At 35.0% G+C, this 26146-nt stretch overlaps 5 non-coding genes across 5 annotated transcripts; 2 read left to right on the plus strand and 3 right to left on the minus strand.

Annotated features, from left to right (window-relative positions):
• Nucleotides 1-4598: 4598 nt before the first annotated feature.
• Trnag-gcc (transfer RNA glycine (anticodon GCC)) lies at nucleotides 4599-4669 on the minus strand. The gene has a single exon. It is a non-coding gene; the product is annotated as a tRNA-Gly (tRNA).
• A 1432-nt stretch (nucleotides 4670-6101) lies between these two features.
• Trnap-ugg (transfer RNA proline (anticodon UGG)) lies at nucleotides 6102-6173 on the plus strand. The gene has a single exon. It is a non-coding gene; the product is annotated as a tRNA-Pro (tRNA).
• A 6609-nt stretch (nucleotides 6174-12782) lies between these two features.
• Nucleotides 12783-12853, minus strand: Trnag-gcc (transfer RNA glycine (anticodon GCC)). Its single transcript has one exon. It is a non-coding gene; the product is annotated as a tRNA-Gly (tRNA).
• Nucleotides 12854-14285: 1432 nt separating this feature from the next.
• Trnap-ugg (transfer RNA proline (anticodon UGG)) lies at nucleotides 14286-14357 on the plus strand. The gene has a single exon. It is a non-coding gene; the product is annotated as a tRNA-Pro (tRNA).
• Nucleotides 14358-21008: 6651 nt separating this feature from the next.
• Trnag-gcc (transfer RNA glycine (anticodon GCC)) lies at nucleotides 21009-21079 on the minus strand. The gene has a single exon. It is a non-coding gene; the product is annotated as a tRNA-Gly (tRNA).
• Between the last annotated feature and the right edge of the window lie 5067 nt (nucleotides 21080-26146).

Genomic DNA, 26146 nt, shown 5'->3' on the forward strand with positions numbered 1-26146 from the left:
CTTTCTTGATTTTCTAACCTATTTCACGAAAAGCAACAAGCAAACATCATTAAATGTTGTTGATTGTTACAAATCGTGTGGGAGATATGTATTGGGAATTTGACAATGCTCCTGAACGTACGACTTATTGGAAAAGTATTTTACGTAACAATTGATGAACCTCCTTTAAAACTATTCTAGTGTCCAGATTATGTTTTAAAGTAAGTATATGATACTAGTTTAAGATGATGCGCCAAAGCATATTCACGCCTGAATTTTCAATCAAGTGTTCGGTTCATTAGAAAGCGAAACCATACAAAAGGCATATGGTCAATTAAGTGTTTTATCGTTGCAGTTCAAAGATGAACAAGTAAGTCAAATTAGGAAAACTTTGATGTTCAAAAAAATTCACATTTACTCTGCGAATGTATGTCTGTCCATATAATCAGTAAAAATTAAGAATAAAATGTCTTCAGTTAGTTCGCTCTAAAATTGTAAGACATGTTCATGAAACTTGGTCTGTCCTTATTTCAAAATCAACAAATTTCATTTTACTCCCGTTCTCTTATTGTGTGTGTCTGAAGGTGATAAATACCGACTACCACTTGATCAATATCATAAGTAGGTAACATCTTTGGCTAGAGAGTTTATTCTGTTTCTCGGATTTTCAAATGCAACTGTTTCTGCTATAACTATGCATCACCACGGCTCCTGTTCATTCACTGGCTTCGTATGTAACTGCACGTGTTACATTTCCAATAAGTACCATGTGCTTGAAGAGGGTTTCCGTTCTTTTAAATGTTTTGAACGCAACTGATCGTGCAAAAATTGTGATAATCACCATGTCCTGGAAGAGGTCTTCTGCTCTTGCTGAGGAGTATAATGCAGTGTATGGCTTCAGACACCATGTGCGGCCAGTGATTTCTCTCCCTTTAAAGGTTTCAATTGAAATAAATAGTCGCATAATTGCGATTCGAATTCAATTGAATATATTATAATTTTCTTCCTAAGTTATGCTTTCGGTGAAAATAATATCGGTGTTTTCTCGTTGTGTATGTGGCATATGTTGGGAAGTTATATTTGTAGTTGTAGATGGCTAGATGATCAACCTGTCTTGCATTTCTTTACCTTTCAGAGATCAATCTTCAGGACTTCAATCAGCCTCAGCTTTCAAAAGTTGACAACCCTATTAAGAATAAATATGCTTGATAAAGTTATATTTACAGTTATACGGTGCAACATTTTGGAATTGTTATCTTCACAGAGCTGTAACAACAATAAGTCATCTTGCAGATGCGGAACGTCGATTGAAACCAAAAAAGAACATAATTGTTAGTTTTAATTTGTAAGCTTGTAAAGAATGTAAGAAAGAAAAAAAGATCGACTTTAACCAACAAAGAACGTACTTGTTACATTTGTTTTGCAAGCTTTTAAGGAATGTAAAAGAAAAAAAGAACGTGGACTGAAACCAACATAGATCGTAATTGTTATTTTTTGTTTTGTAAAGTTGTATGGAATATAAAGGAGAAAAACTAAGAACGTCAAATGTAACTAACAAAAAACGAAATTGTTAGTTTTGTTTTGTTGAGAATATTTATTCTTCTTAAAACTTCAGGTCTCTGTTTAACCACTTGCTTGATTTTTCAACTTATTTCTCGAAATACATCGAACAAGCGTCATTAAATATTGTTGATGTTGCAAAATCGTGTGGGAAATATGTGTTTGGAATTAACAATGCTCCTGAACCCATGCCTTACAGGAAAGGTATTTAACGTAACAATTGATGAATCTCCTTTAAATATATCCTAATGTCCCGATTATTCCCGTTTGCAAGTTTATTCTGTTGTATAATGTCAAATTTAGGAAATCTACTCCTTATTCCATTTCTTTTTCGTTTTAATTTTAATTGATGAATGTTGGTTGTTATATCCAGTCAGGAAACTATTTTTCCTCCACATGGGTCCAAACGAGGAAACTATCCTCAATACACCTAACGTACAAAAATGGTAATTTATGGCCGTTGCACACTTTTCTTTCTCCAAGTATACAGTTTTAAGAGGCTGTAAGTTTGGTCAGTTTTTTCCAGGAAATCATTTGTATCTTTAAAATATGGATAGTGTTTCTGCGCCAAAGTGTTTCGATTAAAATAAATCCGCTCGGCAACACGCTCAGTCTGTCTTGAACAATCTGAAACAATGTGCCACTTGTCCGAACTTCGCTTGGCATAGTCCAGTTCTAGACCGGTTTGTGACTTTTCGGATAAATATAACAATACCTTGGTATTGAATTCGGAATACAGATGTCGAATTCCTTGTGTTCAGAAATCTACCTAAACATACTTTTCCAAGACTTCGTCTGATTTCCATTTACTATTCAAAAATATCGTCTGACTTCCATGTTTTCTGCAAGTTTCCGTCTGACTTTTATTTACCTTTTCAAGATTCAATCCGAGTCACATTTCTGTCTCACTTCAAACTGGGTTTGTAATAGGCTGATAATATTGCAAAATCATTTCATTGTAGCTCTAATTCCAAAATGTACTGATGAAAGACATTGGTGGCATTACTTTTACTAGACTTCTTGATTGCCAGAGAATTGTTTTAGCATTAGTTTTGCAACTCCCTATTTTATGATTTACTGAGGTTTGAGTTCTGGATAGAAACATCAGGTGTGCTTTTGTTTCGATAGGCAGAAATGCATTTCTGCACATTCTCAGGCATACAGTTCTATGAATACTATGGCATGCAGTTTAATACATCCTCAATGACAAAATAATTGCTTTTGATTTTTGGATTCACGGGGCATCTATCAAACGAGGGACATTCTGTGTGAGAAACCCCATCTCCTGATGGAAGACTTTAAGTTGTGGCGTTGGCATACAAAACATAAGTGAGCGACAATTAGGTTACAGCGAAAAACGCTAGTACAATTTAGGACCATGCACACATTCTGAATGTAAAAGTATCCTTTCATCGACTTGGAATCAAATGAAGGCCGCCAGCGTCTGTGTGTATATATATATATATATATATATATATATATATATATATATATATATATATATATATATGGCTCTTAGATCTTTCTACAAGACACATGCAAGTAGAGAAATGGTGTTCATTTCTAAGGAGGTTGTGAATCAAATAAAATCCGTCCTGAATTAGTTTGTAAGCAAGACATTAATGGACGCAATTCGCACTATTGGTACAGTTTTCCTATCCTAAAGTTTGGTGTATTGCTTAGATAAAACCTGCAATCAACTTTGCCTAATGCATCTACTGCAAATATATTTGTTTCGTTTACTATAATATTCAACCCTGGCAGCAAGATCATGTATAATACTAAAGGTTTAGTAAAGAACATGCCAAATATCTGGTACACCAGGATTTCCTTAGGAAAAACTAATGATCTGATCTCAAATCAAAATAAAGATGTTTTCATACAAAATTAATAATCTTACTTTATAATCTACAACCATATACACAATAAGCCTTCAATATGTTATTGATAAAAAAGACATTATTCAGATAGGCCCAATCTCCTACCCGCAATTAAGGAGAAACTTCAATCACACAGTAGAAATACAGTATAGATAACAATTTGCCTTTTAAAAAAAAATGATTGTATGTTGTTTACACATATATGTATGTTTGCGTGCGTGCATGTTTGCGCATGAGGATATAGTTTATCTTTCAAACGGTGTAATTGTAGATATAACAGTATGTCGTACATTTATTCTTAATGACGTTGTAGAGTTTTGAAATTGCAGGCTGATTATAGTTCTATTTGTTGTCCTCTGAAATGCAATGAAACCCATGACAGGTTGATGACTTTCCTACATATGACATTGTGCAGGCATAAACTTTGAACTCTTGTGTGATTTCGAACGAGAGAGAGAGAGAGAGAGACAGAGAGAGAGAGAGAGAGAGAGAGAGAGCGAGTGCGAGGGAGAGAGAGGGAGAAAGAGAGAGAGAGGGAGCGAGAGAGAGAGAGAGGGAGAGAGAGAGGTCAATGATCGTTTGATACAGTAATCTGTAAATAACACAAAAACATTGTGAGTGGGAACTTAGTATCATTCCTTTCAGTCTGGATTTGAAATCAGTTCAATGAAATTTGAGTCAAAGTTGGCTGGAGAAGGTCAAACGTGAAACGAGGTTTACAGACAGACATAAATGTTGAAATAAATTGAAGACATCTCTAAAAGAGTATTCTAGTGTCATAAAGTAAATGATAATAACACGTTCAGTACACTGAAATGTTCTTGTGTTAAAATAATTAAGGGCGATAGGCATCGTCATCCGGATTTAAAGATTAACCTCTAACTGAAAAATGAAGGTTATTACGCTCTTCCTACAGTTCCAATTAGAAACTCCTTATAGACAAGATAAGGATCTGTCCCATTGTAATGGAAAGCTGTTTTGCACCAACATCCATCTTTTTTTCCGGGAAGCGAGGGACACTCAGTGTGAGACATCCAAGCTTCTGATTCAAGGACTGTTCCGATTTCAGTTGTGGAGTTGGCATAAAACACAAAAGTGAGCGAAAATTAGACTAGGGCAAAAAGAGTTATTACAAATATTGGATTATGCAAACATTCTAAAATTATATATAAAAAAATTTGCATCGGCCGGGAATCGAACCCGGGCCGCCCGCGTGGCAGGCGAGCATTCTACCACTGAACCACCGATGCACATTATTCCCTTGCTTCGTAAGGGCCTATCTCCCCACCGTGTCTTTACCTTAACTGCCTAATGTCATTTACATGTCTGTGTCATCTAATTCAGTAGGCGTTGATTTATTGATTGACTGCCTATGGGGTTACAATGCATGCTGTTAGAATAAACCGACACAACACATCTCTTTATTTGATTCTGAAACGGCGTAGATTACTTGGATTGAAGCACTTTCTAAATTGGAGACAGCCACATGATTTCTCACTTGCTAGTCTCTTCAAAGGTCTTGTCTGCTTGAATTTCATCTCACATCTATCCACAAGATGCATTTTAGTAGAAAACGGTATTCGTTTTCAAGGAGGTTGTAAATAGAACAAAGTCTATCCGGAATTGGTTTTTAAGCAAAATATTGATGGACGAATTCATAATATTTGTACAGATTTCCTATCATATCTTTAACGAAAGATGAATGTGCTGCTTAGAGAGAACCTAAAACGAACCTTGCCTAATCCACCTACTGGAATTATCTTTTTTGTTGTTGTGAAAATCAACTGTCAAATTAATGGTATGACCGTCGACTAGAATGGCAAATTTGGCTTCCATCGACATACATCAGCATGCATTCATCTTTATGCATAATCCAAGTTTCAAACGGGGACGCCGGCGAATGGAGAATGCTGTTTGATCAACGAATTGTCCAAGGGTCTATCGGCAGCAATTAATATTATGTAGATCTGAAACTCTTGATTATTATCAACAGTAAAATTCAGATGAGTTGGATTTCATTTAGAAGCATGCAAATAAAATATCATTTTAATTCTAAATATGTCTTCGTCATCGGAAATCGACTTTATCTTAAAGCATGTTAGTCTAAACAAAGTCAACTAATTACTTTTCATTTATTACCCACAACAACAATCAGCTTGATTGCATAGTTTCGGTCTTGAATTTAGAGAACCAGTCTGTGTATACAACAATGAATAATGTCATCCATAAATTACATATATTACAAAACACAATCTTCAGAGAAAACTAAGAGAGAAAAAGAAAACACTTTATAGGAACATTAAGTTCCTTCCTATCATCTGGTCTTAAATGATGCAAAGATTATTAAAATTCATTAAATTTAGTTTGATCATGGGTCATTTGCGACAGTTTTTTCTCCTTGGAAGAAGGACTTATATGTGTATGTCTCATAGATTTGGGAGATTAGCTTTGAAGCAAACTGAATAGTAAATGATATCAAAAGACTGATATTTCGAAACAATACTATTTGTGCATGAAATGTACACAAGGAAATGAAATATGTACGTTTCATCTATGATATAATCTTTTCATGTGCAAGGATCTGAGTAACAGCAGCGCACTGATATCAAGCTGTAGATAAGGTACGGCTCGTATGCAGGACAAATATAAAGGCGGATAATGGCACGATTATTTCCCATGTGAGGCTCGTTGGTCTAGGGGTATGATTCTCGCTTTGGGTGCGAGAGGTCCCGGGTTCAAATCCCGGACGAGCCCACCATTTTGGAAATGAAAGTTAATACTCATTTTGTAGTATCCTGGTAAATGGTTGAAGCAATCTCTCGGGACAGCCATGAATGAAATATTTCATTTTCAATTATTCGTGTAAATGCAATACTTTTGACGGATTGATTTCGGAAACGCTGGTGAATTGTCATTTCTCCAAAACTTGAAATAGGTTTTCATATAGTTAGTCAAGTACAATTAATTGGAAGTTAACTTCCCAGAACCCCATTTACGACTTCAGCTTCAGAGGATGTACGGAAATTCTTGAACAAATATAACTACTGTATGGACCAGTGGATTAGCATAGTTTTTCATTGCACTCTTATCTTCCTCTGAACAAAGTTAACCTCCACACCCATACAGAAAAAGTTTGTTTTAGACATCCTTATCAAAATGTATGCTAATAATTATTTAACTTCTGCCAGTTTTGATTGCATAGTTTCATTCTTGAATTTAGAGAACCAGTTTATGTATACAAGAAAGACTTAACCACAATTACATATGTCAGAAAACACCATCGTCAGAGAAAACTAAGAGAAAAAAAAACACTTTATAGTGACACTAAGTTCCTTCTTATCCTATGCAATAATGATTAAAATTCATTAAAATCAGTTTTTCCTTTGGTCATTTGCGACAGTTTTTTTTTGGTCTTGGAATAAGGACTTATCTTGGGTCATTATCTTCATTATTTGGACATAATATCGACAAGTAACTGGAGAAGAAAGCCTGGCGATGAATGTAAAAACAAAAGTAATTTGAAGTTATTCTGTCTTCTTGTTCTGAAGCAAATTGAATAGTTTAATGATGACGAAAGACTAAGATTTTGAAACTTTACTAGTTGTGTATGAAATGTACTCATTCTCAAAAAGGAGCATGCCCATCAAGATATATAGACAGATAAAGCTATCGGTCAATCGATAGATTGATATATAGATATATATTTCATCATTCCAACGAAGGAAGATACCCATCAAGAGAATCAAAATACTTGAACAGGCAATACAATAGACATATAGGCAGACAAACAGGCAGACAGGTTTACAGTGGATTGAGATTGAAACAGACATACAGTTATACATAGAGACAGACAGATAGATGCGAATGAATCTATGTACCATAAAGGTCCCGAAGAATGTTCATTAAAAGTAAATAAATTAAATGCCTTTTGGTTTCCTCTGCATTCTCTTTATGCAGTTTAAACAATACATAACATAAAACAGTTTTCGCATCATATGAACTATATTTTTAACTTTACAATTTTCACTTGTTTTAACGTTAATTGCTAGGTCTGAATTAATTAGAAACATTCACCACTTACTACCATTCGATTTACACTTTTAAAAACCAGGCTTGTCGATACTCGGAAGACTGGATCTCGCCCAAAATGCTCCTTATATTTTCATTTCCTTTGTAAGCTCTATTCAAAGTGTAACTTTGAAACGCATCAGGAAATTGTTGTTGCAAATCACACAAATATTCACACAAATATTCTCTTGCAAACTTTGATTCATATGCTGAACATCGATTGAAACTAACAAATAACGTAATTGTTATCTTTTGTTGTGTAAGGTTGTAAGGAATGTAAAGAAGAAAAAATAAGAACGTCGATTAAAACCAGCAAAGAACATGTGTGCGTGTGCGCGAGTGTGTGTGTGTGTGTGTGATTTGGATTTTTAACGTAACTTTAATAATTTATCAGTCATATCGCTACGATGTCCGCAGTGCCACAGATTATAGTTATGTCTAGCACTGGGGCATCATGCCGCAGACATGTAGCATGATGTCCCACCCAGTCATATTATCCTGACACCAGGCGGACCAGTCCTAACACTAACCTCTTAATGCTGAGCGTGAAGCGAGGCAGCTGTTAGTAGCATTTTGTAAGTCTTTGGTATGACTCGACCGGGGATCAGCAAAGAACGTAATTGGTAGGTTGTGATTTTTCTTGTTGAGAATCTTTATTCTTCTTAAAACATCAAGTCTCAGTTTACCCACTTTCTTGATTTTCTAACCTATTTCACGAAAAGCAACAAGCAAACATCATTAAATGTTGTTGATTGTTACAAATCGTGTGGGAGATATGTATTGGGAATTTGACAATGCTCCTGAACGTACGACTTATTGGAAAAGTATTTTACGTAACAATTGATGAACCTCCTTTAAAACTATTCTAGTGTCCAGATTATGTTTTAAAGTAAGTATATGATACTAGTTTAAGATGATGCGCCAAAGCATATTCACGCCTGAATTTTCAATCAAGTGTTCGGTTCATTAGAAAGCGAAACCATACAAAAGGCATATGGTCAATTAAGTGTTTTATCGTTGCAGTTCAAAGATGAACAAGTAAGTCAAATTAGGAAAACTTTGATGTTCAAAAAAATTCACATTTACTCTGCGAATGTATGTCTGTCCATATAATCAGTAAGAATTAAGAATAAAATGTCTTCAGTTAGTTCGCTCTAAAATTGTAAGACATGTTCATGAAACTTGGTCTGTCCTTATTTCAAAATCAACAAATTTCATTTTACTCCCGTTCTCTTATTGTGTGTGTCTGAAGGTGATAAATACCGACTACCACTTGATCAATATCATAAGTAGGTAACATCTTCGGCTAGAGAGTTTATTCTGTTTCTCGGATTTTCAAATGCAACTGTTTCTGCTATAACTATGCATCACCACGGCTCCTGTTCATTCACTGGCTTCGTATGTAACTGCACGTGTTACATTTCCAATAAGTACCATGTGCTTGAAGAGGGTTTCCGTTCTTTTAAATGTTTTGAACGCAACTGATCGTGCAAAAATTGTGATAATCACCATGTCCTGGAAGAGGTCTTCTGCTCTTGCTGAGGAGTATAATGCAGTGTATGGCTTCAGACACCATGTGCGGCCAGTGATTTCTCTCCCTTTAAAGGTTTCAATTGAAATAAATAGTCGCATAATTGCGATTCGAATTCAATTGAATATATTATAATTTTCTTCCTAAGTTATGCTTTCGGTGAAAATAATATCGGTGTTTTCTCGTTGTGTATGTGGCATATGTTGGGAAGTTATATTTGTAGTTGTAGATGGCTAGATGATCAACCTGTCTTGCATTTCTTTACCTTTCAGAGATCAATCTTCAGGACTTCAATCAGCCTCAGCTTTCAAAAGTTGACAACCCTATTAAGAATAAATATGCTTGATAAAGTTATATTTACAGTTATACGGTGCAACATTTTGGAATTGTTATCTTCACAGAGCTGTAACAACAATAAGTCATCTTGCAGATGCGGAACGTCGATTGAAACCAAAAAAGAACATAATTGTTAGTTTTAATTTGTAAGCTTGTAAAGAATGTAAGAAAGAAAAAAAGATCGACTTTAACCAACAAAGAACGTACTTGTTACATTTGTTTTGCAAGCTTTTAAGGAATGTAAAAGAAAAAAAGAACGTGGACTGAAACCAACATAGATCGTAATTGTTATTTTTTGTTTTGTAAAGTTGTATGGAATATAAAGGAGAAAAACTAAGAACGTCAAATGTAACTAACAAAAAACGAAATTGTTAGTTTTGTTTTGTTGAGAATATTTATTCTTCTTAAAACTTCAGGTCTCTGTTTAACCACTTGCTTGATTTTTCAACTTATTTCTCGAAATACATCGAACAAGCGTCATTAAATCTTGTTGATGTTGCAAAATCGTGTGGGAAATATGTGTTTGGAATTAACAATGCTCCTGAACCCATGCCTTACAGGAAAGGTATTTAACGTAACAATTGATGAATCTCCTTTAAATATATCCTAATGTCCCGATTATTCCCGTTTGCAAGTTTATTCTGTTGTATAATGTCAAATTTAGGAAATCTACTCCTTATTCCATTTCTTTTTCGTTTTAATTTTAATTGATGAATGTTGGTTGTTATATCCAGTCAGGAAACTATTTTTCCTCCACATGGGTCCAAACGAGGAAACTATCCTCAATACACCTAACGTACAAAAATGGTAATTTATGGCCGTTGCACACTTTTCTTTCTCCAAGTATACAGTTTTAAGAGGCTGTAAGTTTGGTCAGTTTTTTCCAGGAAATCATTTGTATCTTTAAAATATGGATAGTGTTTCTGCGCCAAAGTGTTTCGATTAAAATAAATCCGCTCGGCAACACGCTCAGTCTGTCTTGAACAATCTGAAACAATGTGCCACTTGTCCGAACTTCGCTTGGCATAGTCCAGTTCTAGACCGGTTTGTGACTTTTCGGATAAATATAACAATACCTTGGTATTGAATTCGGAATACAGCAGTCGAATTCCCTTGTGTTCAGAAATCTACCTAAACATACTTTTCCAAGACTTCGTCTGATTTCCATTTACTATTCAAAAATATCGTCTGACTTCCATGTTTTCTGCAAGTTTCCGTCTGACTTTTATTTACCTTTTCAAGATTCAATCCGAGTCACATTTCTGTCTCACTTCAAACTGGGTTTGTAATAGGCTGATAATATTGCAAAATCATTTCATTGTAGCTCTAATTCCGAAATGTACTGATGAAAGACATTGGTGGCATTACTTTTACTAGACTTCTTGATTGCCAGAGAATTGTTTTAGCATTAATTTTGCAACTCCCTATTTTATGATTTACTGAGGTTTGAGTTCTGGATAGAAACATCAGGTGTGCTTTTGTTTCGATAGGCAGAAATGCATTTCTGCACATTCTCAGGCATACAGTTCTATGAATACTATGGCATGCAGTTTAATACATCCTCAATGACAAAATAATTGCTTTTGATTTTTGGATTCACGGGGCATCTATCAAGCGAGGGACATTCTGCGTGAGAAACCCCATCTCCTGATGGAAGACTTTAAGTTGTGGCCTTGGCATACAAAACATAAGTGAGCGACAATTAGGTTACAGCGAAAACGCTAGTACAATTTAGGACCATGCACACATTCTGAATGTAAAAGTATCCTTTCATCGACTTGGAATCAAATGAAGGTCGCCAGCGTATGTGTATATATATATATATATATATATATATATATATATATATATATATATGGCTCTTAGATCTTTATACAAGACACATGCAAGTAGAGACATGGTGTTCATTTCTAAGGAGGTTGTGAATCAAATAAAATCCGTCCTGAATTAGTTTGTAAGCAAGACATTAATGGACGCAATTCGCACTATTGGTACAGTTTTCCTATCCTAAAGTTTGGTGTATTGCTTAGATAAAACCTGCAATCAACTTTGCCTAATGCATCTACTGCAAATATATTTGTTTCGTTTACTATAATATTCAACCCTGGCAGCAAGATCATGTATAATACTAAAGGTTTAGTAAAGAACATGCCAAATATCTGGTACACCAGGATTTCCTGAGGAAAAACTAATGATCTGATCTCAAATCCAAATAAAGATGTTTTCATACAAAATTAATAATCTTACTTTATAATCTACAACCATATACACAATAAGCCTTCAATATGTTATTGATAAAAAAGACATTATTCAGATAGGCCCAATCTCCTACCCGCAATTAAGGAGAAACTTCAATCACACAGTAGAAATACAGTATAGATAACAGTTTGCCTTTTAAAAAAAAAATGATTGTATGTTGTTTACACATATATGTATGTTTGCGTGCGTGCATGTTTGCGCATGAGGATATAGTTTATCTTTCAAACGGTGTAATTGTAGATATAACAGTATGTCGTACATTTATTCTTAATGACGTTGTAGAGTTTTGAAATTGCAGGCTGATTATAGTTCTATTTGTTGTCCTCTGAAATGTAATGAAACCCATGACAGGTTGATCATCTAAACATTTACATCTCCAATGATGACTTTCCTACATATGACATTGTGCAGGCATAAACTTTGAACTCTTGTGTGATTTCGAACGAGAGAGAGAGAGAGAGAGAGAGAGAGACAGAGAGAGAGAGAGAGAGAGTGCGAGGGAGAGAGAGGGAGAAAGAGAGAGAGAGGGAGCGAGAGAGAGAGAGGGAGAGAGAGAGGTCAATGATCGTTTGATACAGTAATCTGTAAATAACACAAAAACATTGTGAATGGGAACTTAGTATCATTCCTTTCAGTCTGGATTTGAAATCAGTTCAATGAAATTCGAGTCAAAGTTGGCTGGAGAAGGTCAAACGTGAAACGAGGTTTACAGACAGACATAAATGTTGAAATAAATTGAAGACATCTCTAAAAGAGTATTCTAGTGTCATAAAGTAAATGATAATAACACGTTCAGTACACTGAAATGTTCTTGTGTTAAAATAATTAAGGGCGATAGGCATCGTCATCCGGATTTAAAGATTAACCTCTAACTGAAAAATGAAGGTTATTACGCTCTTCCTACAGTTCCAATTAGAAACTCCTTATAGACAAGATAAGGATCTGTCCCATTGTAATGGAAAGCTGTTTTGCACCAACATCCATCTTTGTTTCCGGGAAGCGAGGGACACTCAGTGTGAGACATCCAAGCTTCTGATTCAAGGACTGTTCCGATTTCAGTTGTGGAGTTGGCATAAAACACAAAAGTGAGCGAAAATTAGACTAGGGCAAAAAGAGTTATTACAAATATTGGATTATGCAAACATTCTAAAATTATATTTAAAAAAATTTGCATCGGCCGGGAATCGAACCCGGGCCGCCCGCGTGGCAGGCGAGCATTCTACCACTGAACCACCGATGCACATTATTCCCTTGCTTCGTAAGGGCCTATCTCCCCACCGTGTCTTTACCTTAACTGCCTAATGTCATTTACATGTCTGTGTCATCTAATTCAGTAGGCGTTGATTTATTGATTGACTGCCTATGGGGTTACAATGCATGCTGTTAGAATAAACCGACACAACACATCTCTTTATTTGATTCTGAAACGGCGTAGATTACTTGGATTGAAGCACTTTCTAAATTGGAGACAGCCACATGATTTCTCACTTGCTAGTCTCTTCAAAGGTCTTGTCTGCTTGAATTTCATCTCACATCTATCCACAAGATGCATTTTAGTAGAAAACGGTATTCGTTTTCAAGGAGGTTGTAAATAGAACAAAGTCTATCCGGAATTGGTTTTTAAGCAAAATATTGATGGACGAATTCATAATATTTGTACAGATTTCCTATCATATCTTTAACGAAAGATGAATGTGCTGCTTAGAGAGAACCTAAAACGAACCTTGCCTAATCCACCTACTGGAATTATCTTTTTTGTTGTTGTGAAAATCAACTGTCAAATTAATGGTATGACCGTCGACTAGAATGGCAAATTTGGCTTCCATCGACATACATCAGCATGCATTCATCTTTATGCATAATCCAAGTTTCAAACGGGGACGCCGGCGAATGGAGAATGCTGTTTGATCAACGAATTGTCCAAGGGTCTATCGGCAGCAATTAATATTATGTAGATCTGAAACTCTTGATTATTATCAACAGTAAAATTCAGATGAGTTGGATTTCATTTAGAAGCATGCAAATAAAATATCATTTTAATTCTAAATATGTCTTCGTCATCGGAAATCGACTTTATCTTAAAGCATGTTAGTCTAAACAAAGTCAACTAATTACTTTTCATTTATTACCCACAACAACAATCAGCTTGATTGCATAGTTTCGGTCTTGAATTTAGAGAACCAGTCTGTGTATACAACAATGAATAATGTCATCCATAAATTACATATATTACAAAACACAATCTTCAGAGAAAACTAAGAGAGAAAAAGAAAACACTTTATAGGAACATTAAGTTCCTTCCTATCATCTGGTCTTAAATGATGCAAAGATTATTAAAATTCATTAAATTTAGTTTGATCATGGGTCATTTGCGACAGTTTTTTCTCCTTGGAAGAAGGACTTATATGTGTATGTCTCATAGATTTGGGAGATTAGCTTTGAAGCAAACTGAATAGTAAATGATATCAAAAGACTGATATTTCGAAACAATACTATTTGTGCATGAAATGTACACAAGGAAATGAAATATGTACGTTTCATCTATGATATAATCTTTTCATGTGCAAGGATCTGAGTAACAGCAGCGCACTGATATCAAGCTGTAGATAAGGTACGGCTCGTATGCAGGACAAATATAAAGGCGGATAATGGCACGATTATTTCCCATGTGAGGCTCGTTGGTCTAGGGGTATGATTCTCGCTTTGGGTGCGAGAGGTCCCGGGTTCAAATCCCGGACGAGCCCACCATTTTGGAAATGAAAGTTAATACTCATTTTGTAGTATCCTGGTAAATGGTTGAAGCAATCTCTCGGGACAGCCATGAATGAAATATTTCATTTTCAATTATTCGTGTAAATGCAATACTTTTGACGGATTGATTTCGGAAACGCTGGTGAATTGTCATTTCTCCAAAACTTGAAATAGGTTTTCATATAGTTAGTCAAGTACAATTAATTGGAAGTTAACTTCCCAGAACCCCATTTACGACTTCAGCTTCAGAGGATGTACGGAAATTCTTGAACAAATATAACTACTGTATGGACCAGTGGATTAGCATAGTTTTTCATTGCACTCTTATCTTCCTCTGAACAAAGTTAACCTCCACACCCATACAGAAAAAGTTTGTTTTAGACATCCTTATCAAAATGTATGCTAATAATTATTTAACTTCTGCCAGTTTTGATTGCATAGTTTCATTCTTGAATTTAGAGAACCAGTTTATGTATACAAGAAAGACTTAACCACAATTACATATGTCAGAAAACACCATCGTCAGAGAAAACTAAGAGAAAAAAAAACACTTTATAGTGACACTAAGTTCCTTCTTATCCTATGCAATAATGATTAAAATTCATTAAAATCAGTTTTTCCTTTGGTCATTTGCGACAGTTTTTTTTTGGCCTTGGAATAAGGACTTATATTTGGGTCATTATCTTCATTATTTGGACATAATATCGACAAGTAACTGGAGAAGAAAGCCTGGCGATGAATGTAAAAACAAAAGTAATTTGAAGTTATTCTGTCTTCTTGTTCTGAAGCAAATTGAATAGTTTAATGATGACGAAAGACTAAGATTTTGAAACTTTACTAGTTGTGTATGAAATGTACTCATTCTCAAAAAGGAGCATGCCCATCAAGATATATAGACAGATAAAGCTATCGGTCAATCGATAGATTGATATATAGATATATATTTCATCATTCCAACGAAGGAAGATACCCATCAAGAGAATCAAAATACTTGAACAGGCAATACAATAGACATATAGGCAGACAAACAGGCAGACAGGTTTACAGTGGATTGAGATTGAAACAGACATACAGTTATACATAGAGACAGACAGATAGATGCGAATGAATCTATGTACCATAAAGGTCCCGAAGAATGTTCATTAAAAGTAAATAAATTAAATGCCTTTTGGTTTCCTCTGCATTCTCTTTATACAGTTTAAACAATACATAACATAAAACAGTTTTCGCATCATATGAACTATATTTTTAACTTTACAATTTTCACTTGTTTTAACGTTAATTGCTAGGTCTGAATTAATTAGAAACATTCACCACTTACTACCATTCGATTTACACTTTTAAAAACCAGGCTTGTCGATACTCGGAAGACTGGATCTCGCCCAAAATGCTCCTTATATTTTCATTTCCTTTGTAAGCTCTATTCAAAGTGTAACTTTGAAACGCATCAGGAAATTGTTGTTGCAAATCACACAAATATTCACACAAATATTCTCTTGCAAACTTTGATTCATATGCTGAACATCGATTGAAACTAACAAATAACGTAATTGTTATCTTTTGTTGTGTAAGATTGTAAGGAATGTAAAGAAGAAAAAATAAGAACGTCGATTAAAACCAGCAAAGAACATGTGTGCGTGTGCGTGTGTGTTTGTGTGTGTGTGTGTGATTTGGATTTTTAACGTAACTTTAATAATTTATCAGTCATATCGCTACGATGTCCGCAGTGCGACAGATTATAGTTATGTCTAGCACTGGGGCATCATGCCGCAGACATGTAGCATGATGTCCCACCCAGTCATATTATCCTGACACCAGGCGGACCAGTCCTAACACTAACCTCTTAATGCTGAGCGTGAAGCGAGGCAGCTGTTAGTAGCATTTTGTAAGTCTTTGGTATGACTCGACCGGGGATCAGCAAAGAACGTAATTGGTAGGTTGTGATTTTTCTTGTTGAGAATCTTTATTCTTCTTAAAACATCAAGTCTCAGTTTACCCACTTTCTTGATTTTCTAACCTATTTCACGAAAAGCAACAAGCAAACATCATTAAATGTTGTTGATTGTTACAAATCGTGTGGGAGATATGTATTGGGAATTTGACAATGCTCCTGAACGTACGACTTATTGGAAAAGTATTTTACGTAACAATTGATGAACCTCCTTTAAAACTATTCTAGTGTCCAGATTATGTTTTAAAGTAAGTATATGATACTAGTTTAAGATGATGCGCCAAAGCATATTCACGCCTGAATTTTCAATCAAGTGTTCGGTTCATTAGAAAGCGAAACCATACAAAAGGCATATGGTCAATTAAGTGTTTTATCGTTGCAGTTCAAAGATGAACAAGTAAGTCAAATTAGGAAAACTTTGATGTTCAAAAAAATTCACATTTACTCTGCGAATGTATGTCTGTCCATATAATCAGTAAAAATTAAGAATAAAATGTCTTCAGTTAGTTCGCTCTAAAATTGTAAGACATGTTCATGAAACTTGGTCTGTCCTTATTTCAAAATCAACAAATTTCATTTTACTCCCGTTCTCTTATTGTGTGTGTCTGAAGGTGATAAATACCGACTACCACTTGATCAATATCATAAGTAGGTAACATCTTTGGCTAGAGAGTTTATTCTGTTTCTCGGATTTTCAAATGCAACTGTTTCTGCTATAACTATGCATCACCACGGCTCCTGTTCATTCACTGGCTTCGTATGTAACTGCACGTGTTACATTTCCAATAAGTACCATGTGCTTGAAGAGGGTTTCCGTTCTTTTAAATGTTTTGAACGCAACTGATCGTGCAAAAATTGTGATAATCACCATGTCCTGGAAGAGGTCTTCTGCTCTTGCTGAGGAGTATAATGCAGTGTATGGCTTCAGACACCATGTGCGGCCAGTGATTTCTCTCCCTTTAAAGGTTTCAATTGAAATAAATAGTCGCATAATTGCGATTCGAATTCAATTGAATATATTATAATTTTCTTCCTAAGTTATGCTTTCGGTGAAAAAATATCGGTGTTTTCTCGTTGTGTATGTGACATATGTTGGGAAGTTATATTTGTAGTTGTAGATGGCTAGATGATCAACCTGTCTTGCATTTCTTTACCTTTCAGAGATCAATCTTCAGGACTTCAATCAGCCTCAGCTTTCAAAAGTTGACAACCCTATTAAGAATAAATATGCTGATAAAGTTATATTTACAGTTATACGGTGCAACATTTTGGAATTGTTATCTTCCACAGAGCTGTAACAACAATAAGTCATCTTGCAGATGCGGAACGTCGATTGAAACCAAAAAAGAACATAATTGTTAGTTTTAATTTGTAAGCTTGTAAAGAATGTAAAGAAAAAAAAAAAGATCGACTTTAACCAACAAAGAACGTACTTGTTACATTTGTTTTGCAAGCTTTTAAGGAATGTAAAAGAAAAAAAGAACGTGGACTGAAACCAACATAGATCGTAATTGTTATTTTTTGTTTTGTAAAGTTGTATGGAATATAAAGGAGAAAACTAAGAACGTCAAATGTAACTAACAAAAAACGAAATTGTTAGTTTTGTTTTGTTGAGAATATTTATTCTTCTTAAAACTTCAGGTCTCTGTTTAACCACTTGCTTGATTTTTCAACTTATTTCTCGAAATACATCGAACAAGCGTCATTAAATATTGTTGATGTTGCAAAATCGTGTGGGAAATATGTGTTTGGAATTAACAATGCTCCTGAACCCATGCCTTACAGGAAAGGTATTTAACGTAACAATTGATGAATCTCCTTTAAATATATCCTAATGTCCCGATTATTCCCGTTTGCAAGTTTATTCTGTTGTATAATGTCAAATTTAGGAAATCTACTCCTTATTCCATTTCTTTTCGTTTTAATTTTAATTGATGAATGTTGGTTGTTATATCCAGTCAGGAAACTATTTTTCCTCCACATGGGTCCAAACGAGGAAACTATCCTCAATACACCTAACGTACAAAAATGGTAATTTATGGCCGTTGCACACTTTTCTTTCTCCAAGTATACAGTTTTAAGAGGGCTGTAAGTTTGGTCAGTTTTTTCCAGGAAATCATTTGTATCTTTAAAATATGGATAGTGTTTCTGCGCCAAAGTGTTTCGATTAAAATAAATCCGCTCGGCAACACGCTCAGTCTGTCTTGAACAATCTGAAACAATGTGCCACTTGTCCGAACTTCGCTTGGCATAGTCCCAGTTCTAGACCGGTTTGTGACTTTTCGGATAAATATAACAATACCTTGGTATTGAATTCGGAATACAGCAGTCGAATTCCTTGTGTTCAGAAATCTACCTAAACATACTTTTCCAAGACTTCGTCTGATTTCCATTTACTATTCAAAAATATCGTCTGACTTCCATGTTTTCTGCAAGTTTCCGTCTGACTTTTATTTACCTTTTCAAGATTCAATCCGAGTCACATTTCTGTCTCACTTCAAACTGGGTTTGTAATAGGCTGATAATATTGCAAATCATTTCATTGTAGCTCTAATTCCAAAATGTACTGATGAAAGACATTGGTGGCATTACTTTTACTAGACTTCTTGATTGCCAGAGAATTGTTTTAGCATTAGTTTTGCAACTCCCTATTTTATGATTTACTGAGGTTTGAGTTCTGGATAGAAAACATCAGGTGTGCTTTTGTTTCGATAGGCAGAAATGCATTTCTGCACATTCTCAGGCATACAGTTCTATGAATACTATGGCATGCAGTTTAATACATCCTCAATGACAAAATAATTGCTTTTGATTTTTGGATTCACGGGGCATCTATCAAACGAGGGACATTCTGTGTGAGAAACCCCATCTCCTGATGGAAGACTTTAAGTTGTGGCGTTGGCATACAAAACATAAGTGAGCGACAATTAGGTTACAGCGATAAACGCTAGTACAATTTAGGACCATGCACACATTCTGAATGTAAAAGTATCCTTTCATCGACTTGGAATCAAATGAAGGCCGCCAGCGTCTGTGTATATATATATATATATATATATATATATATATATATATATATATATATATATATATATATATATATATGGCTCTTAGATCTTTCTACAAGACACATGCAAGTAGAGAAATGGTGTTCATTTCTAAGGAGGTTGTGAATCAAATAAAATCCGTCCTGAATTAGTTTGTAAGCAAGACATTAATGGACGCAATTCGCACTATTGGTACAGTTTTCCTATCCTAAAGTTTGGTGTATTGCTTAGATAAAACCTGCAATCAACTTTGCCTAATGCATCTACTGCAAATATATTTGTTTCGTTTACTATAATATTCAACCCTGGCAGCAAGATCATGTATAATACTAAAGGTTTAGTAAAGAACATGCCAAATATCTGGTACACCAGGATTTCCTTAGGAAAAACTAATGATCTGATCTCAAATCCAAATAAAGATGTTTTTCATACAAAATTAATAATCTTACTTTATAATCTACAACCATATACACAATAAGCCTTCAATATGTTATTGATAAAAAAGACATTATTCAGATAGGCCCAATTCTCCTACCCGCAATTAAGGAGAAACTTCAATCACACAGTAGAAATACAGTATAGATAACAATTTGCCTTTTAAAAAAAAAATGATTGTATGTTGTTTACACATATATGTATGTTTGCGTGCGTGCATGTTTGCGCATGAGGATAGTTTATCTTTCAAACGGTGTAATTGTAGATATAACAGTATGTCGTACATTTATTCTTAATGACGTTGTAGAGTTTTGAAATTGCAGGCTGATTATAGTTCTATTTGTTGTCCTCTGAAATGTAATGAAACCCATGACAGGGTTGATGACCTTCCTACATATGACATTGTGCAGGCATAAACTTTGAACTCTTGTGTGATTTCGATCGAGAGAGAGAGAGAGAGAGACAGACAGAGAGAGAGAGAGAGAGAGAGAGAGAGAGAGAGAGAGAGAGAGAGAGAGAGAGAGAGAGAGAGAGTGTGAGGGAGAGAGAGGGAGAAAGAGAGAGAGAGGGAGCGAGAGAGAGAGAGAGAGAGAGAGAGAGGTCAATGATCGTTTGATACAGTAATCTGTAAACAACACAAAAACATTGTGAATGGGAACTTAGTATCATTCCTTTCAGTCTGGATTTGAAATCAGTTCAATGAAATTTGAGTCAAAGTTGGCTGGAGAAAGTCAAACGTGAAACGAGGTTTACAGACAGACATAAATGTTGAAATAAATTGAAGACATCTCTAAAAGAGTATTCTAGTGTCATAAAGTAAATGATAATAACACGTTCAGTACACTGAAATGTTCTTGTGTTAAAATAATTAAGGGCGATAGGCATCGTCATCCGGATTTAAAGATTAACCTCTAACTGAAAAATGAAGGTTATTACGCTCTTCCTACAGTTCCAATTAGAAACTCCTTATAGACAAGATAAGGATCTGTCCCATTGTAATGGAAAGCTGTTTTGCACCAACATCCATCTTTTTTTCCGGGAAGCGAGGGACACTCAGTGTGAGACATCCAAGCTTCTGATTCAAGGACTGTTCCGATTTCAGTTGTGGAGTTGGCATAAAACACAAAAGTGAGCGAAAATTAGACTAGGGAAAAAAGAGTTATTACAAATATTGGATTATGCAAACATTCTAAAATTATATAAAAAAAATTTGCATCGGCCGGGAATCGAACCCGGGCCGCCCGCGTGGCAGGCGAGCATTCTACCACTGAACCACCGATGCACATTATTCCCTTGCTTCGTAAGGGCCTATCTCCCCACCGTGTCTTTACCTTAACTGCCTAATGTCATTTACATGTCTGTGTCATCTAATTCAGTAGGCGTTGATTTATTGATTGACTGCCTATGGGGTTACAATGCATGCTGTTAGAATAAACCGACACAACACATCTCTTTATTTGATTCTGAAACGGCGTAGATTACTTGGATTGAAGCACTTTCTAAATTGGAGACAGCCACATGATTTCTCCCTTGCTAGTCTCTTCAAAGGTCTTGTCTGCTTGAATTTCATCTCACATCTATCCACAAGAGCATTTTAGTAGAAAACGGTATTCGTTTTCAAGGAGGTTGTAAATAGAACAAAGTCTATCCGGAATTGGTTTTAAGCAAAATATTGATGGACGAATTCATAATATTTGTACAGATTTCCTATCATATCTTTAACGAAAGATGAATGTGCTGCTTAGAGAGAACCTAAAACGAACCTTGCCTAATCCACCTACTGGAATTATCTTTTTTGTTGTTGTGAAAATCAACTGTCAAATTAATGGTATGACCGTCGACTAGAATGGCAAATTTGGCTTCCATCGACATACATCAGCATGCATTCATCTTTATGCATAATCCAAGTTTCAAACGGGGACGCCGGCGAATGGAGAATGCTGTTTGATCAACGAATTGTCCAAGGGTCTATCGGCAGCAATTAATATTATGTAGATCTGAAACTCTTGATTATTATCAACAGTAAAATTCAGATGAGTTGGATTTCATTTAGAAGCATGCAAATAAAATATCATTTTAATTCTAAATATGTCTTCGTCATCGGAAATCGACTTTATCTTAAAGCATGTTAGTCTAAACAAAGTCAACTAATTACTTTTCATTTATTACCCACAACAAACAATCAGCTTGATTGCATAGTTTCGGTCTTGAATTTAGAGAACCAGTCTGTGTATACAACAATGAAATAATGTCATCCATAAATTACATATAATTACAAAACACAATCTTCAGAGAAAACTAAGAGAGAAAAAGAAAACACTTTATAGAACATTAAGTTCCTTCCTATCATCTGGTCTTAAATGATGCAAAGATTATTAAAATTCATTAAATTTAGTTTGATCATGGGTCATTTGCGACAGTTTTTTCTCCTTGGAAGAAGGACTTATATGTGTATGTCTCATAGATTTGGGAGATTAGCTTTGAAGCAAACTGAATAGTAAATGATATCAAAAGACTGATATTTCGAAACAATACTATTTGTGCATGAAATGTACACAAGGAAATGAAATATGTACGTTTCATCTATGATATAATCTTTTCATGTGCAAGGATCTGAGTAACAGCAGCGCACTGATATCAAGCTGTAGATAAGGTTACGGGCTCGTATGCAGGACAAATATAAAGGCGGATAATGGCACGATTATTTCCCATGTGAGGCTCGTTGGTCTAGGGGTATGATTCTCGCTTTGGGTGCGAGAGGTCCCGGGTTTCAAATCCCGGACGAGCCCACCATTTTGGAAATGAAAGTTAATACTCATTTTGTAGTATCCTGGTAAATGGTTTGAAGCAATCTCTCGGGACAGCCATGAATGAAATATTTCATTTTCAATTATTCGTGTAAATGCAATACTTTTGACGGATTGATTTCGGAAACGCTGGTGAATTGTCATTTCTCCAAAACTTGAAATAGGTTTTCATATAGTTAGTCAAGTACAATTAATTGGAAGTTAACTTCCCAGAACCCCATTTACGACTTCAGCTTCAGAGGATGTACGGAAATTCTTGAACAAATATAACTACTGTATGGACCAGTGGATTAGCATAGTTTTTCATTGCACTCTTATCTTCCTCTGAACAAAGTTAACCTCCACACCCATACAGAAAAAGTTTGTTTTAGACATCCTTATCAAAATGTATGCTAATAATTATTTAACTTCTGCCAGTTTTGATTGCATAGTTTCATTCTTTAATTTAGAGAACCAGTTTATGTATACAAGAAAGACTTAACCACAATTACATATGTCAGAAAACACCATCGTCAGAGAAAACTCAGAGAGAAAAAAACACTTTATAGTGACACTAAGTTCCTTCTTATCCTATGCAATAATGATTAAAATTCATTAAAATCAGTTTTTCCTTTGGTCATTTGCGACAGTTTTTTTTTGGGCCTTGGAATAAGGACTTATATTTGGGGTCATTATCTTCATTATTTGGACATAATATCGACAAGTAACTGGAGAAGAAAGCCTGGCGATGAATGTAAAAACAAAAGTAATTTGAAGTTATTCTGTCTCTTGTTCTGAAGCAAATTGAATATGTATAATGATGACGAAAGACTAAGATTTTGAAACTTTACTAGTTGTGTATGAAATGTACTCATTCTCAAAAAGGAGCATGCCCATCAAGATATATAGACAGATAAAGCTATCGGTCAATCGATAGATTGATATATAGATATATATTTCATCATTCCAACGAAGGAAGATACCCATCAAGAGAATCAAAATACTTGAACAGGCAATACAATAGACATATAGGCAGACAAACAGGCAGACAGGTTTACAGTGGATTGAGATTGAAACAGACATACAGTTATACATAGAGACAGACAGATAGATGCGAATGAATCTATGTACCATAAAGGTCCGAAGAATGTTCATTAAAAGTAAATAAATTAAATGCCTTTTGGTTTCCTCTGCCATTCTCTTTATACAGTTTAAACAATACATAACATAAAACAGTTTTCGCATCATATGAACTATATTTTTAACTTTACAATTTTCACTTGTTTTAACGTTAATTTGCTAGGTCTGAATTAATTAGAAACATTCACCACTTACTACCATTCGATTTACACTTTTAAAAACCAGGCTTGTCGATACTCGGAAGACTGGATCTCGCCCAAAATGCTCCTGATATTTTCATTTCCTTTGTAAGCTCTATTCAAAGTGTAACTTTGAAACGCATCAGGAAATTGTTGTTGCAAATCACACAAATATTCACACAAATATTCTCTTTGCAAACTTTGATTCATATGCTGAACATCGATTGAAACTAACAAATAACGTAATTGTTATCTTTTGTTGTGTAAGGTTGTAAGGAATGTAAAGAAGAAAAAATAAGAACGTCGATTAAAACCAGCAAAGAACATGTGTGCGTGTGCGTGTGTGTTTGTGTGTGTGTGTGTGATTTGGATTTTTAACGTAACTTTAATAATTTATCAGTCATATCGCTACGATGTCCGCAGTGCGACAGATTATAGTTATGTCTAGCACTGGGGCATCATGCCGCAGACATGTAGCATGATGTCCCACCCAGTCATATTATCCTGACACCAGGCGGACCAGTCCTAACACTAACCTCTTAATGCTGAGCGTGAAGCGAGGCAGCTGTTAGTAGCATTTTGTAAGTCTTTGGTATGACTCGACCGGGGATCAGCAAAGAACGTAATTGGTAGGTTGTGATTTTTCTGTTGAGAATCTTTATTCTCTTAAAACATCAAGTCTCAGTTTACCACTTTCTTGATTTTCTAACCTATTTCACGAAAAGCAACAAGCAAACATCATTAAATGTTGTTGATTGTTACAAATCGTGTGGGAGATATGTATTGGGAATTTGACAATGCTCCTGAACGTACGACTTATTGGAAAAGTATTTTACGTAACAATTGATGAACCTCCTTTAAAACTATTCTAGTGTCCAGATTTATGGTTTTAAAGTAAGTATATGATACTAGTTTAAGATGATGCGCCAAAGCATATTCACGCCTGAATTTTCAATCAAGTGTTCGGTTCATTAGAAGCGAAACCATACAAAAGGCATATGGTCAATTAAGTGTTTTATCGTTGCAGTTCAAAGATGAACAAGTAAGTCAATTTAGGAAAACTTTGATGTTCAAAAAAATTCACATTTACTCTGCGAATGTATGTCTGTCCATATAATCAGTAAGAATTAAGAATAAAATGTCTTCAGTTAGTTCGCTCTAAATTGTAAGACATGTTCATGAAACTTGGTCTGTCCTTATTTCAAAATCAACAAATTTCATTTTACTCCCGTTCTCTTATTGTGTGTGTCTGAAGGTGATAAATACCGACTACCACTTGATCAATATCATAAGTAGGTAACATCTTTGGCTAGAGAGTTTATTCTGTTTCTCGGATTTCAAATGCAACTGTTTCTGCTATAACTATGCATCACCACGGCTCCTGTTCATTCATGGCTTCGTATGTAACTGCACGTGTTACATTTCCAATAAGTACCATGTGCTTGAAGAGGTTTCCGTTCCTTTTAAAATTTTTGAACGCAAACTGATCGTGCAAAAATTGTGATAATCACCATGTCCTGGAAGAGGTCTTCTGCTCTTGCTGAGGAGTATAATGCAGTGTATGGCTTCAGACACCATGTGCGGCCAGTGATTTCTCTCCCCTTTAAAGGTTTCAATTGAAATAAATAGTCGCATAAATTGCGATTCGAATTCAATTGAATATATTATAATTTTCTTCCTAAGTTATGCTTTCGTGTGAAAATAATATCGGTGTTTTCTCGTTGTGTATGTGACATATGTTGGGAAGTTATATTTGTAGTTGTAGATGGCTAGATGATCAACCTGTCTTGCATTTCTTTACCTTTCAGAGATCAATCTTCAGACTTCAATCAGCCTCAGCTTTCAAAAGTTGACAACCCTATTAAGAATAAATATGCTTGATAAAGTTATATTTACAGTTATACGGTGCAACATTTTGGAATTGTTATCTTCACAGAGCTGTAACAACAATAAGTCATCTTGCAGATGCGGAACGTCGATTGAAACCAAAAAAGAACATAATTGTTAGTTTTTAATTTGTAAGCTTGTAAAGAATGTAAGAAAAAAAAAAAGATCGACTTTAACCAACAAAGAACGTACTTGTTACATTTGTTTTGCAAGCTTTTAAGGAATGTAAAAGAAAAAAAGAACGTGGACTGAAACCAACATAGATCGTAATTGTTATTTTTTGTTTTGTAAAGTTGTATGGAATATAAAGGGGAGAAAAAACTAAGAACGTCAAATGTAACTAACAAAAAACGAAAA

The sequence above is a fragment of the Sinohyriopsis cumingii genome, unplaced genomic scaffold (assembly GCF_028554795.1).
Source record: "Sinohyriopsis cumingii isolate HCF-2022 unplaced genomic scaffold, ASM2855479v2 utg002482l, whole genome shotgun sequence".
NCBI classification, from domain to species: Eukaryota; Metazoa; Mollusca; class Bivalvia; order Unionida; family Unionidae; genus Sinohyriopsis; species Sinohyriopsis cumingii.